A 12,052-nucleotide genomic window follows, 5' to 3' on the forward strand; every position below is an offset into this window, starting at 1 on the left:
CACCACAGGCCACAGGGGACTTCTGCTCTAGCACCTGGAATACTTCCTGCCCCTCCTCCTTCACTGACTTTGGTGTCTGCAGGGCTGTTTTTCTTTCCTCTCTCTCCCAGCTGCTGTTCCCCAGCAGTTTTTTTTTTCTTTTTTTTTTCTTTTTTTTTTTTTTTTCCTTTTCCTAAATATGCTCTCACAGAGGCACAAACAATATCGCTTACTGGCCCGGCTCTGGCCAGAGACGAGGCCCTAATCTAACATGGGGCAGCTTCTGGATTCTTCTCACAGAAGGCACCCACATGGCCCCCTGCTACCAAAACCTTGCCACGTAAACCCACTACAATCATTTCTGATAAGACCTGCCGTATCTGGTTATTATGCTTTAATGTACAAAATTACTATATTTTCAGAATTACTTCATAATATGCTTTGACATTCTAAGGACTGTTTTTTTTTTTGTTGTTGTTGTTGTTGTTTTAACAGTTCTCACTGCTACGACTAGAGTAACACTCAAGTCTTTTTTTCTTGGAAGTTGTGGATACTTTGGAACTTAGAAATTGTATTTCTAGCTCAAGTAGTTTCCACTGTGCATGGTGATTCATTTTTAAACTTCCTACTGTAAACTTCCTACTTAAACCTCCATCTCAGTGCTAGTCTTGCTTTTTGTTCAAGAAAGAGAAAAAAGCACACAACAATTTTGCAATTCATCTCAACCTTGGGCAGACATTCTTTCTCTTGACTGACTGTAGAAAATTGCTGGGGTAAATAGGTCATATTCCATAGGCATTTAGATGTATGTTGACTTCAGTTTGAAAAGCAGCACCTTATGTGTCATCCATCTTTTATCTAGCTTCATAAACTAATATGAAGATATTCGTATTCTTTCTGGTCTTGACTCATGTCGTTTCTGTTCCTGGAAGATACCATCATTTATCTTCTTTTTTCCAGATCATTAGCAAAATGTTAAACAGTGTGAGATTAATGTAGAGAATATTTCATTACACCATTAATCTTTTGCAACGCTGAAAATTTACTTTTGGTTACAATTTAACATACTCTGTATAGCTTTTTTTTTTTTTTTTTTTTTTTTTTTAATCCATGATATTACTTCGTCTTTCTTTGTGAATATTATGTTCTCAACATCTTCCCACCAAAATGAGTTTATCAAAAACTTTATGAAATCTCAGTAAATTTTATCTGTAAGTTTCTTTTTAGCTGGTATTCTCTAGAGATGCTTAAAGATTTCTAGCATATCAAAGAGCCATGTTTTTTCTTTAAAGACAGCTGTGGGTTCTATCAATGTATCTGAATGCTTTATGATGCTTTTAATTTCTTTTTTCCTTAGTCTATAGTAACATTATTTTTCTTGATTTTAATATGAACATTATCTGTTTCTACTAATCTCCTATTATAATAGCTTAATTTAATTAGCCACTGAAGTATTTCTGTTTTCCTGACAAATCAACAATTTTATCCTCAAAACATTTTAGAGAATACAATATTGGTTTATTCTTAATGAATTTAAGGATATATGTGCTAGCATTTCCTCTTCTGACACTTCAGTTTATCAAAAATGTAAATTATTTTGATTCTCTCTTATGCGTTGTTAATTAAATTACTTTAATAAGATAAATTAACGTTATCTTGTTATTTTTTATTATAAAAATAGATACCCAGAGAAGAAATAGAGAGTAAATGAAGAACAAAGTTAAATTAACAAATATGAAATCACAGAAACTGAAATAACATTCAGTTACTACTGAATTGCTGAAGATGGGCAATAACTGAAGACAGGATGGGCTCTAATTATTTTGATAGTCTAGGGTAGTAGAATATGTATTATGGGTAGTTAAGCATAAAGCTAGAGTAAAGTTAACTGAAAAAAATGGGAAAAAAAAACAAAAAACATCATGGAATAAAAACATGAATGAAGAGAAGGATCAAAGACTTGTAAGAAAGTCTTGATTGTAAAAACATCATTTTAGAAAGCTGCCCAGTGTGAAGAAAGTATGATGCTAGAGGATGCAATATCATGAAGAACAATGAAGAAAGAGTTGCAAGAAAATAACTTGTCAGATGATGTCAGTTTCTTTATGTGGAAATCTGTAAGCTACTGTTTAGATAGGGAACATTATCACTTATTTTAATGGCCTGTTTTATACCATACCGCTGATGTTAATGGATTTACAACCTATTTTCAAAGGCAGGAGCCCGAATCACAAATTAAGGGTTGTTACTGTAATAGTTTTTTTTTTTTTTTTTTTTTTTTTTTTTTTTTTTTTTTTTTTAATAGCAGAAATTAATAATAAGAGGGACGCCATGTAGAGACCTGTGAAAAGAGATACAATGTGGTAAAGTCTATATGGGATGGAGAGGGGCAGTGCACTTTGGTCACTATGAATATTATATCAGTTAAAATGTGTATGACAGCAAAGCTATATTTAAATGCTGAAATCAGAAGGATGTTTGCACTGAACTTTAGGTACAACTTCTGTTGTTAGAAACTGTGCAAAATCAAAGCACACCCATCACTAATGTTATGAGAAGCTGTTGGTAATCTTTATATAAACATTGTTCTGATTACATGAAGATCTATTAGAGAATTTATGTTGAAATTCAAGCAAAACAGAAAATTTTACACACAAAAAATATGCAAGACACCCAATTTTTCACAGCTTCTCTTATTTCTGAGGGATTCAATGACTGTGGTTATCAATAAGCTGATTTTCTTCCGTTCTCTTCTTCTGCTTTCTATGGCTATTTTAATCATGGTTTGTTGACAATACTGGTGGCACCCAAAAGAAAAAAAAAAAAGCAAAGAAATGAGCATTCTCATCATTTTCCCATGTTGCTAAAAGGTCCAGGTATGGCGTGTTAAAAGGAGCATGGAGAACATGGCAAATGCCACACAGGCACACATATACACACATGCGTGCACACAGTAAAATTAACAAAATTTGGCCTGTGTCAGTAGGCTTTATGCCTGTAAAAGTTTGTTTGTTTTTTTTTTTTTTTTGATGTTAGGAAAAAAAAATAAAGATATACCCTGAGAGATTTGATGACTCCTTCCTTCCTTCCTTCCTTCCTTCCTTCCTTCCTTCCTTCCTTCCTTCCTTCCTTCCTTCCGTTCATTCTTTTCTGGATTTTTAAGTGTGATATTTTCTTCTTGATGCTGTCAGTGGTAGGAAGCTGGCTGTGGTGCCCATATGTCTGTTTTGTTTCTGTAAGTGTGTTTTAGTACTGATATGAGTGGCTGAGTAACAAAACCAGACAGGCAGATATAGTTTGAACACCCTTGCTAGCTCACTTTGTCAGTGACCTTCAACACACTTACATCCAGTATCTTATTTTCCTCAGCAAAACACCCAATTATATTTAATTTCGTCAAATAGACGGTAGGTGTTTAAAATTGTAAATTGCACTAACTGAGTCAAAAAACATTCAGAACTCTTTTACAGCTGAATACAAATGCAGAAGTTCTATTTTTTGCCTGTAGGAACTGAAGTATGGCAGTAGATTTCACCAGTACGCATACAATAATGTTCTTTAAAGAAACCAAAAGAAGAAAAGTTTGACCTGTTCTTTTTGGTAAGAACTATTCATTTATGTTTATCCAAAGAATACTGGAATTTGATTTCTCAGAACTCATTGCATGTACAAGCCTTGTTATTCAACATATAATTCTGTGATTCCTATGATTCCCTTTAAATGCAAAATTCAACTTGTCTTTCTTCAAGCCAAATAGTAAAATCATATTACTTAACATAATTATTATATCAATATATGATATTATATGTTGCCATATGGAACATGCAATGTAGTAATTATACCATATAAGTACTCCTTAAAAATAAAAGAATAAAAAATTGTTTCTAATCTTGTACTTCTGTCACATAATGAAAATTTACAAGCTACTGTGGTTCTTTTCTAAATTTTTAGTAAAGCATGAAACCATCATTGGAAATACAAAGCTTAAATTCTGCAAGTGAATTTAGAAAGCAGAATGGAAAACTAAACTGAGACATGAATTATCATTAACATTGTTCAACAGAGAAAAGATTATTCCACTAGAGCAGTTATATAATCCACAAACATGAATCAAAATCAGCTAACTGATATTATCGAGTTATGGAGATCACTTGGAGCAGATACTAGTGATAGAAATGCTGTGATGTTGAAATATAAAAGCTTAAATCATGATTCTGGCCATCTGTTTTGAGGTTAGCATAATGTAACTAATAATTTAATAACATGCATGAATTCAAACAATCCTTCTTCAGCTTTAATGTTTGTAAACAGATAAAATCTTGGAACTCAGGTACAGAGGCATATAGCAGTTAACCTGACCTTCTCTTGAGATAAGTCTGCTGCTTACCAGGGGCTTGTATCAGGGATGCCACCAAGGCGAGCCTTGTACAGTCCGACTATTACCTACTGCTGTTGTTTCACATAGGCATAAGTGATGCAGCCAGGATCAGTCTGAGGAATATCAAGAGGTATTACAGAGCCCTGGGAGCAGCAGTAAAGGACTCAGAGGTGCAGTAGTTTTCATCAGTCCTCCCAGTCAAAAGGAAGGATTGAAAGTGACAACTGCTCTGGCAAATCAATGGATGGTTGCAGGACTGGTGCCACAGACAGGAGTGGTTCAGCTACTTAGACCATGGGACTTGCTTTGAGAAATATGGTCTGCTGGCAGCTGATGCTCTTCCCCTTCTCCTAGCAGAGAAGGGGAAGAGCATATTTGGTCATAGGCTTGCCAAGCTGGTGAAGAAGGTTTTAAACTAGAGCTGCTGGGGAAGGGGAACCTCAGTCCATCCTGCTCCTCCAAGTTTGATGCCAGTGTCAGTGATAGATGCTCAGAGCCTGGAGAATGGTCACAGGTTAGCAGGAGAGCACCTGAAGAGTAGCACAAAGGAATTCCAGCCACTACAACCAGCAAGTCAAATTCCTCAGGGGCTCAACTCAAATATCTCTATGCTAATGCATATAGCATGCACGGGAAATAAACAAAAGGAGTTAGAGATATATGCATGCCTGCAGGGCTATGACCTCACTGTCATTACAGCGACGTGGTGGAATGGATCCCATGACAGGAGTGTTGGAATGGAAGGACACAGGCTCTTTAGGAAGGATAAGCAGGGGAAATGAAGAGGAGGCATCACCTTCTATGTCAATGAGCAGCTGGAGTGCATGGAGCTCTGCCTGGGGATAGCTGAGAGCTGACAGAAATGTTATGGGTTAGGGTTAAAGGGAAGGCAGGGACAGGTAACATTATAGTGTGAGTCTGCTATGGGTCACATGATCAGGAAGAAGCAGATGAGGACTTCTATAAACAGACAGAAGCAGCCTCATATTCACAAGCCTTGGTCCTCATAGGGAACTTAAACCACCCCAATATTTGTTGGAGGGACAGCACAGCAGGGCATAGGTAGGATTTCCTGTAATGCGTTGATGATAACTCCCTTCTCCAAGTGATAGAGGAGCCAAAGAGGAGAGGTGCTATGCTGAACCTCATTCTCACCAACAAGGAGGGGCTGATGGGGGAATGTAAAGCTCAAGGGCAGCCTTGGCTGCAGTGACAATGCAATGGTGCAGTTTAGGATCCTGAGGGCAGCAAGGAGAAAGAATTACCTATATCTTATACCTGCTCACTTGCCAGTATAGTATATTACATATACTTCTGGACAAACTCTGCAGTAAGATTTATATATCCTACAGGGGCTTTCATATTCTTGGACCTTTTGTTTTGTTTTGTTTTGTTTTGTTTGTTTGTTTGGTTTTGTTTTTGTTTTTCAGGCAAAGTTGGCAAAAATATCTTCTTGGTCCTCAGACAGGACTGAAGTCAGTTTCATCACAGTGCATACTGGTATTTTCTTAGAAGTCAACAGGACTGCTCATATGCTAAAAACCTGAGTTTTGCCAGCTTAGAGACAACACATATAACAGAAAAGGAAAGGGTGTTTATTTAAATATTTCAGTATATTGAACTGATTGTTAGATTTGCAGTTTTGTGATTCAAGAAAGTAGCATGTAGGTATCTTTTCTGAATTGCAAGATGACTTCACTGGTGAGAGGGGTGAGATGGGTGGAAGCAAATGCTGTGCAGTATTGTGCACACAGACATGTTAGCATTTTTACATTCACACCTCATCAGGTGCACCAATTCAGGAGAGACATGTAAGCTGTCTGAGGTCACTGCCACACTTTCATACTGACTATGTTGCTCCTGATGCTTGTACAGAAAAAAAAAAAAAAAAAAAAAGAAAAAAAAAAGTGCTTCTGCCTGAATTAATTTAAATAACTATATGTTTTTTTTTTTTTTTTTTTTTTTTTTTTTTTTTTTTTTAATGAATGTTTCATTATTCCATCATTAAGCACTGCGGGCTCAGTCCAGTCCTCAGTCAAACAGAGCAGATTCAGTTACAGTGGAACTACAAAAAAAACTACCCTTATGTGTTGGAGGTCATTGAAAGGATAAGCTGGCTACACAAAGCCTTCTTTCTTCTGAGCAGTTGTAGACAGTTTTGTCAAAGCAATGTACTTTATTTAGAAGAATTTAAGTTCTATATGTGGTGTAACTGCATAACAAAGACATTTTTTTTTTTCTTGAACATATGTAACTAATTCATTTCCATGATAGTTATTAATTTTCAAAAACAACAGTGATTTATATATTAAAATTTATCGAAAAAGTATTTTTTGTGATTTAATGTGATTTAATATTTTTAAAAACTATTTTCACTATTTTTTGTTCAAAACATTTTTATTTTTTGTAGATTAAAATAAATCTCTTACAGATTTTTGTTTAGATTTTTTAAAGTATTTCTATATGTAACATGATGAATTATTCATAAAACCTGGTGGGAGAGAACTAGGCAGTCATATGTATTAACACAGAATGAAAGATGAAGCTGATTAGCTTTATCACCTTTTCCAGAATGAATAAATACAATCTAAATAAATGAGAATATTTTCAGAATAAGAAATAGTTTTTAGTTGTGTTTCTTTTAGTAACTACGACAAATGTCAAATTATTGTCCTGGTTTCAGCTAGGATAGAAATAATTTTCCTCCTAGTAGATGGTGCTGTGCTTTGGATTTAGGATGAGAATAATCACAGAACCAGAGAATCACAGAATGGGCAGGGTTGGAAGGGACCTCTGAAGATCATCTAGTACAACTCCCCTGCCAAGCAGGATCACCTAGAGTACATTGCAGAGGATGGCATCCAGGCAGGTTTTGAATATCTCCAGAGAAGGAGACTCCACAAACTCTTTGGGCAACCCGTGCCAGTGCTCTGTCACCCTCACAGTAAAGAAGTGCCCCTTCATAACATCGATAACACACTGATCTTTTAGTTGTTGCTGAGCAGTTCTTACACTAAGTCAAGGACTTTTCAACTTCTCATGCTGCCCTGCCAGTGAGGAGGCTGGGGACGTAGAAGAAACTGTGAGGTGATAGAACCAGGACAGCTGAACCAAACTTGATAGAATGATGTTCCATACCATATGACATCATTCTGAACAATTATATGGGGTGGCTGACCTGGGTGGGTGGGGCGGCACTGGTCGAGGACACACTGGGCATTGTTCAGCAGGTGGTGAGCAATTGCATTGTGTATCACTTGCTTTGTATATTTATCGTCATCATCATCATCAATATTAATATTAATAGTTATCTTCCTTTTCTGTTCTATTAAAATATCTTTATCTCAACCCACAAGCTTTTACTTTTCCGGAAACTTTGACTGAAAGAAATGGATACTCTATTTGTCCAAAGTAACATAAATGAGGACTTTATCTTTTGAAATTTATAAATAATGGTTAATGGGAATGAGCTGCTAATATGAATACAGAATAGTATTATCAGAGTGCACTCAGGCCAAAACTTTTTGTAACGACATAGCTCCTGAATGACAACTATTTTTACTATTTATTGTAAGCTTTTTTTGGTCTTAGCCAGTGGTCAGGATCACATATCAACTGTACAGATAGTCTGAAGATTTTCCCTGCACTGACATTTGCATAAATATACTATTTTCTTCACTGAGATTAATCTGTTTCAACACAATGGTTTGGAATAAACTTGTAAGGAAAAGAATTCCCATATCAATCAATCAAAACTAGTAACTGTAATTAAACACTAGTAAGTAATTATGTCTAAAACGTTCCTATCTTTCTAAAGTGGTTGCCTCCTTCTCTGAAACTTTATGGAACAACATGATCACTCTGTGTGACAATATATTTCATTGCCCTGTACTAACCTGTTGGAAGATATAACCTTCTATATCACCATGTAGTTCATTGAGGAAAACCAGCTGACGTAATCTTTTTGGATTTCAGTAAAGCTTTTGACACAGTTTCCCATAGGATCCTACTGGACAAAATTTCCAACATACAGCTGGACAAAAACAGCATACGATGGGTGAATAACTGGCTGACGGGCAAGACTAAAAGGGTTGTGGTAAATGGGTCCGCATCAGGCTGGCAGCCAGTCACCACTGGGGTCCCCCAAAGCTCCTTTATAGGGCCAGTTCCCTTCAGTGTTTTTATAAATGATTTGGGTGTAGGACTAGAAGGTGTACTGAGTAAATTTGTTGATGATACTAGACTGGGAGGAATTGTTAACTCTGTTGAGGGTGGAAAGACCTTGCAGAGAGAGCTGGACAGATGGGAGAGTTGGGCAATCACCACCTGCATAAAGTTTAACAAGAGCAAGTGCCGGGTCCTGCACGTGGGGCGGGGCAACCCTGGCTATACGTACAGACTGAGTGACAAGACACTGGAGAGCAGCCCAGCAGAGAGGGACCTGGGCATTGTGGTTGATAGCAAGACGAATGCGAGCCAGCAGTGTGCCCTGGCAGCCAGGAGGGCCAACTGTATCCTGGGGCGCATCAAGCATGGCATTGTTGGTCGGAGGAAGTGATTGTCCCGCCCTACTCTGTGCTGGTGCAGCCTCACGTCGAGTACTGTGTGCACTTCTGGGCACCACAGTACAGAAAGGATGTGAAACTCTTGGAGAGTGTCCAGAGAAGGGCTACAAAGGTGGTCAAGGGCCTAGAGGGGAAGATATATGAGGAGCAGCTGAGGTCACTTGGCCTGTTCAGCCTGGAAGAGAGAAGGCTGAGGGGAGACCTCATTGCGGTCTACAGCTTCCTCACGAAGGGAGTGTGGAGGGACAGGTGATGATCTATTCTCTCTAATGACCAGTGATAGAACCCAAGGGAATGGTGTCAAGCTGTGACAGGGGAGGTTCAGGCTGGATATCAGGAAGAGGTTCTTCACTGAGAGGGTTGTCACGCATTGGAACAGGCTCCCCAGGGACGTAGTCATGGCACCAAGCCTGTTGGAGTTTAAGAAGCATTTGGACTGTGCTCTTAGTCACATGATCTGAATTTTTGTGTAGACCTGTGTGGTGCCAGGAGCTGGACTCAATGATCCTTATGGGTCCCTTCCAACTCAGGATATTCTGTGATTCTATGATTCTATAACCTCTTTTAAAGCGTATCAAAGCTAGTTAAGGTCTGATTTAATGTAGTTATTGTTACCCAGGGAAACAGCTTGTGGGGAACACATAATAAGGGCATGGAGGAGTCATTACTTCTGTCTTATTTGGAAGGAACAATATAGACAATACTGAAGTGTTAAATATGATGAATTTCATTGCACTTTCAATCTTTGTATATGGAATAATTACAGCACAGAAAAATGCAAGCAATCTTTCTTAAACAAATGCATGGGTAATCATGTAATTGAAAACTATACACAATGCATAGTACAGAGCTGAGGTTATATTAGAATTTCATATTTTTTATGCAATCTATTTTGCAACCTGATAAATTTTATTTTTCTGTAGAAGTCTTTGTGTGGATTTTTTTTTTTTTCTCTAACACATTTGTAAGAAGACTGTGAAATAGCATCTTATTTTATTTTTTAATCCTCACCAATTCATGAAACACAAAACTCTTTAGAGATTTTTGCTGCAATTTCTTTCTGTCCATCCTGTTTTTAATATGACACAAAGTTGTCATTTAGGTTTTTTTTTTTTCTTGAAAAACAAACAACCTAACAAACAAACACCTTTTCATGTCTATATAGCAGCAGATACACATTTGCTGAGGTCTGAAATTCTATTGACTTTTTTAGTGCAGCTGGAGCCATTAAGAAAATGCTGTGGAGGAAAACAAATCTGATTATGTTACGTGTTCTTTAGGTAATGTTTCTGCTGTACAGAGCTAACTGTTTCAATACAAGTTTTTTTTTTTTTTTTTTTGTTGCTGTTTTCATTGTTAATGGTATCAAAATAATGGCCACTGTAATCTTGTGTCTTCTGCTATTCAGTGGTAATGTACGAGTTACAACAAAACCAAACAAATCAAATTCCAGAAAAATTAAGTGAAATTCTAAGCTTTCATTGACTACCACACTAAAAAATATCTAGAATAGTAGGAATCTAAGTCTTATTAACTAGGAGAGATGGGAGACATCTAATTTATGGCTAATGACTGCTTTGGAATAATTGAATGAAGTTATTTGTAGGAGTTGCATACAATGTATAAAGGATTAAATTCTGGAAGGAGAAATAAAAAAAAAATACTTGAAGAAGTTCTAAAATTTTTAAAATCTATACCAAATAAGTAAATAAATAAATAAAATACAGTTTATTGATGCAAATTCTTACCCCAAAATGTATTTCTTAAAAATTTGTATCATGATATCCAACATAAGTTTGTGATAATGTTTACAAGTTCATAAAACAATGCTTGAATCCAAGTTTCCTCACAAAACAGGAAAAGAGTACATTCTTACTAATCAGTGAGATCACAGCTTCTTCTATTTCTTGTCTCTCTTTTAATCCTCCCTTATGCTTTAAACCTAAAGTTTTCCAGAAGATGTACATGTAACAGATATCTGTTATCACTTGCTATTAATTTATTTTTCTTTTAATATCATGAATAAACTCTGAGTCCCTTGACTGTTTACTACAATTGTTTACTGTCTGTTTACTGCAGTAAATTTTTTGCTACAACTGTTTACTATCTGTCCCTGAAGACAAGATTTGAGCATTTAGTAAAAACTCTGTACCAAGACACTTGTGAAGTCTTTTGAGATCTTGCATATATTTTGAAAATTTTGGACTCCTGCAAGCAAGGATGATGGCTAGTGTGCCTGCTTACCTGCCTGTCCTGTGATTTTTGAATTTGTCAGATTATCTCCAGCTAAGGCAAAGCAATCTACTACAAATCCAACATTTTCTATCCCTTGGCAGGTAATTCTTGCAAGGAAGTCAGAATCTTTACTATCAGATTAATAATCAATAATCTGAAAAACAATAAATGGAATGGGTATTATTATTATTATTTATTCTGAGAAATGATAGAAGATTAATATGTCCTCAGTCCTACACTTGTACAACCTCATACAGAAGAGACACAACTCTGTGAAAGAAATATAACCTTTCTTAGAGATATACAAATAATCTTCACTTAGCATACTGTTTCATACATTTGCATAAACTAAAGCAGAAACTCTCCTATTTTAAAGATGTATTGTATTTTAAAATGGAAGCTAATTGCATGTGTAGAAGAGTTGCCTGCAATGTTTTCTTCAGGTTTGCAAATATTTACATCAAGAAAAAATGTGGCTGACAATCAATTATAAAAGCCCTATGTTCTACTTTGTGATTTGTTTTTGTTACTAAAATAAGTATACAAAAAAATTACCTTACCTCAATTATTGTTTCATTAACCAGATAAATTTTCTAAAGAAAAAGTTGTCCAGAACAGTAGAAGAAACTATTGTTAATATATATTTTCTGTTTTTCTGTCTCATTTCTGAAAATGAGAATTCCAAAATATGTTTGTCTTCTTTTACCTTTTGAACTCAGAACATAAAAAGAAATTACCTAGTTATGCATGTGGACAATTAGTGCAAAAACATTTTTTAAATGTAAAATTGTCAGATTTAAATTTCATTTTAGCACCATTATGAGAAGGGAGTTCCAGAGAATAAACCTGTGTTTTTTCTGGATGTCTATTAACTATGAAGAGCATTTTCATGTAT

General features: G+C 36.0%; 1 protein-coding gene across 1 annotated transcript in view; it reads left to right on the forward strand.

The window, feature by feature from the left end:
* NLGN4X (neuroligin 4 X-linked) overlaps positions 1-12,052 on the forward strand; it is a 156,950-nt gene that overhangs the window by 46,438 nt on the left and 98,460 nt on the right.

Source organism: Cygnus olor, chromosome 1, assembly GCF_009769625.2.
Source record: "Cygnus olor isolate bCygOlo1 chromosome 1, bCygOlo1.pri.v2, whole genome shotgun sequence".
Lineage (NCBI taxonomy): Eukaryota > Metazoa > Chordata > Aves > Anseriformes > Anatidae > Cygnus > Cygnus olor.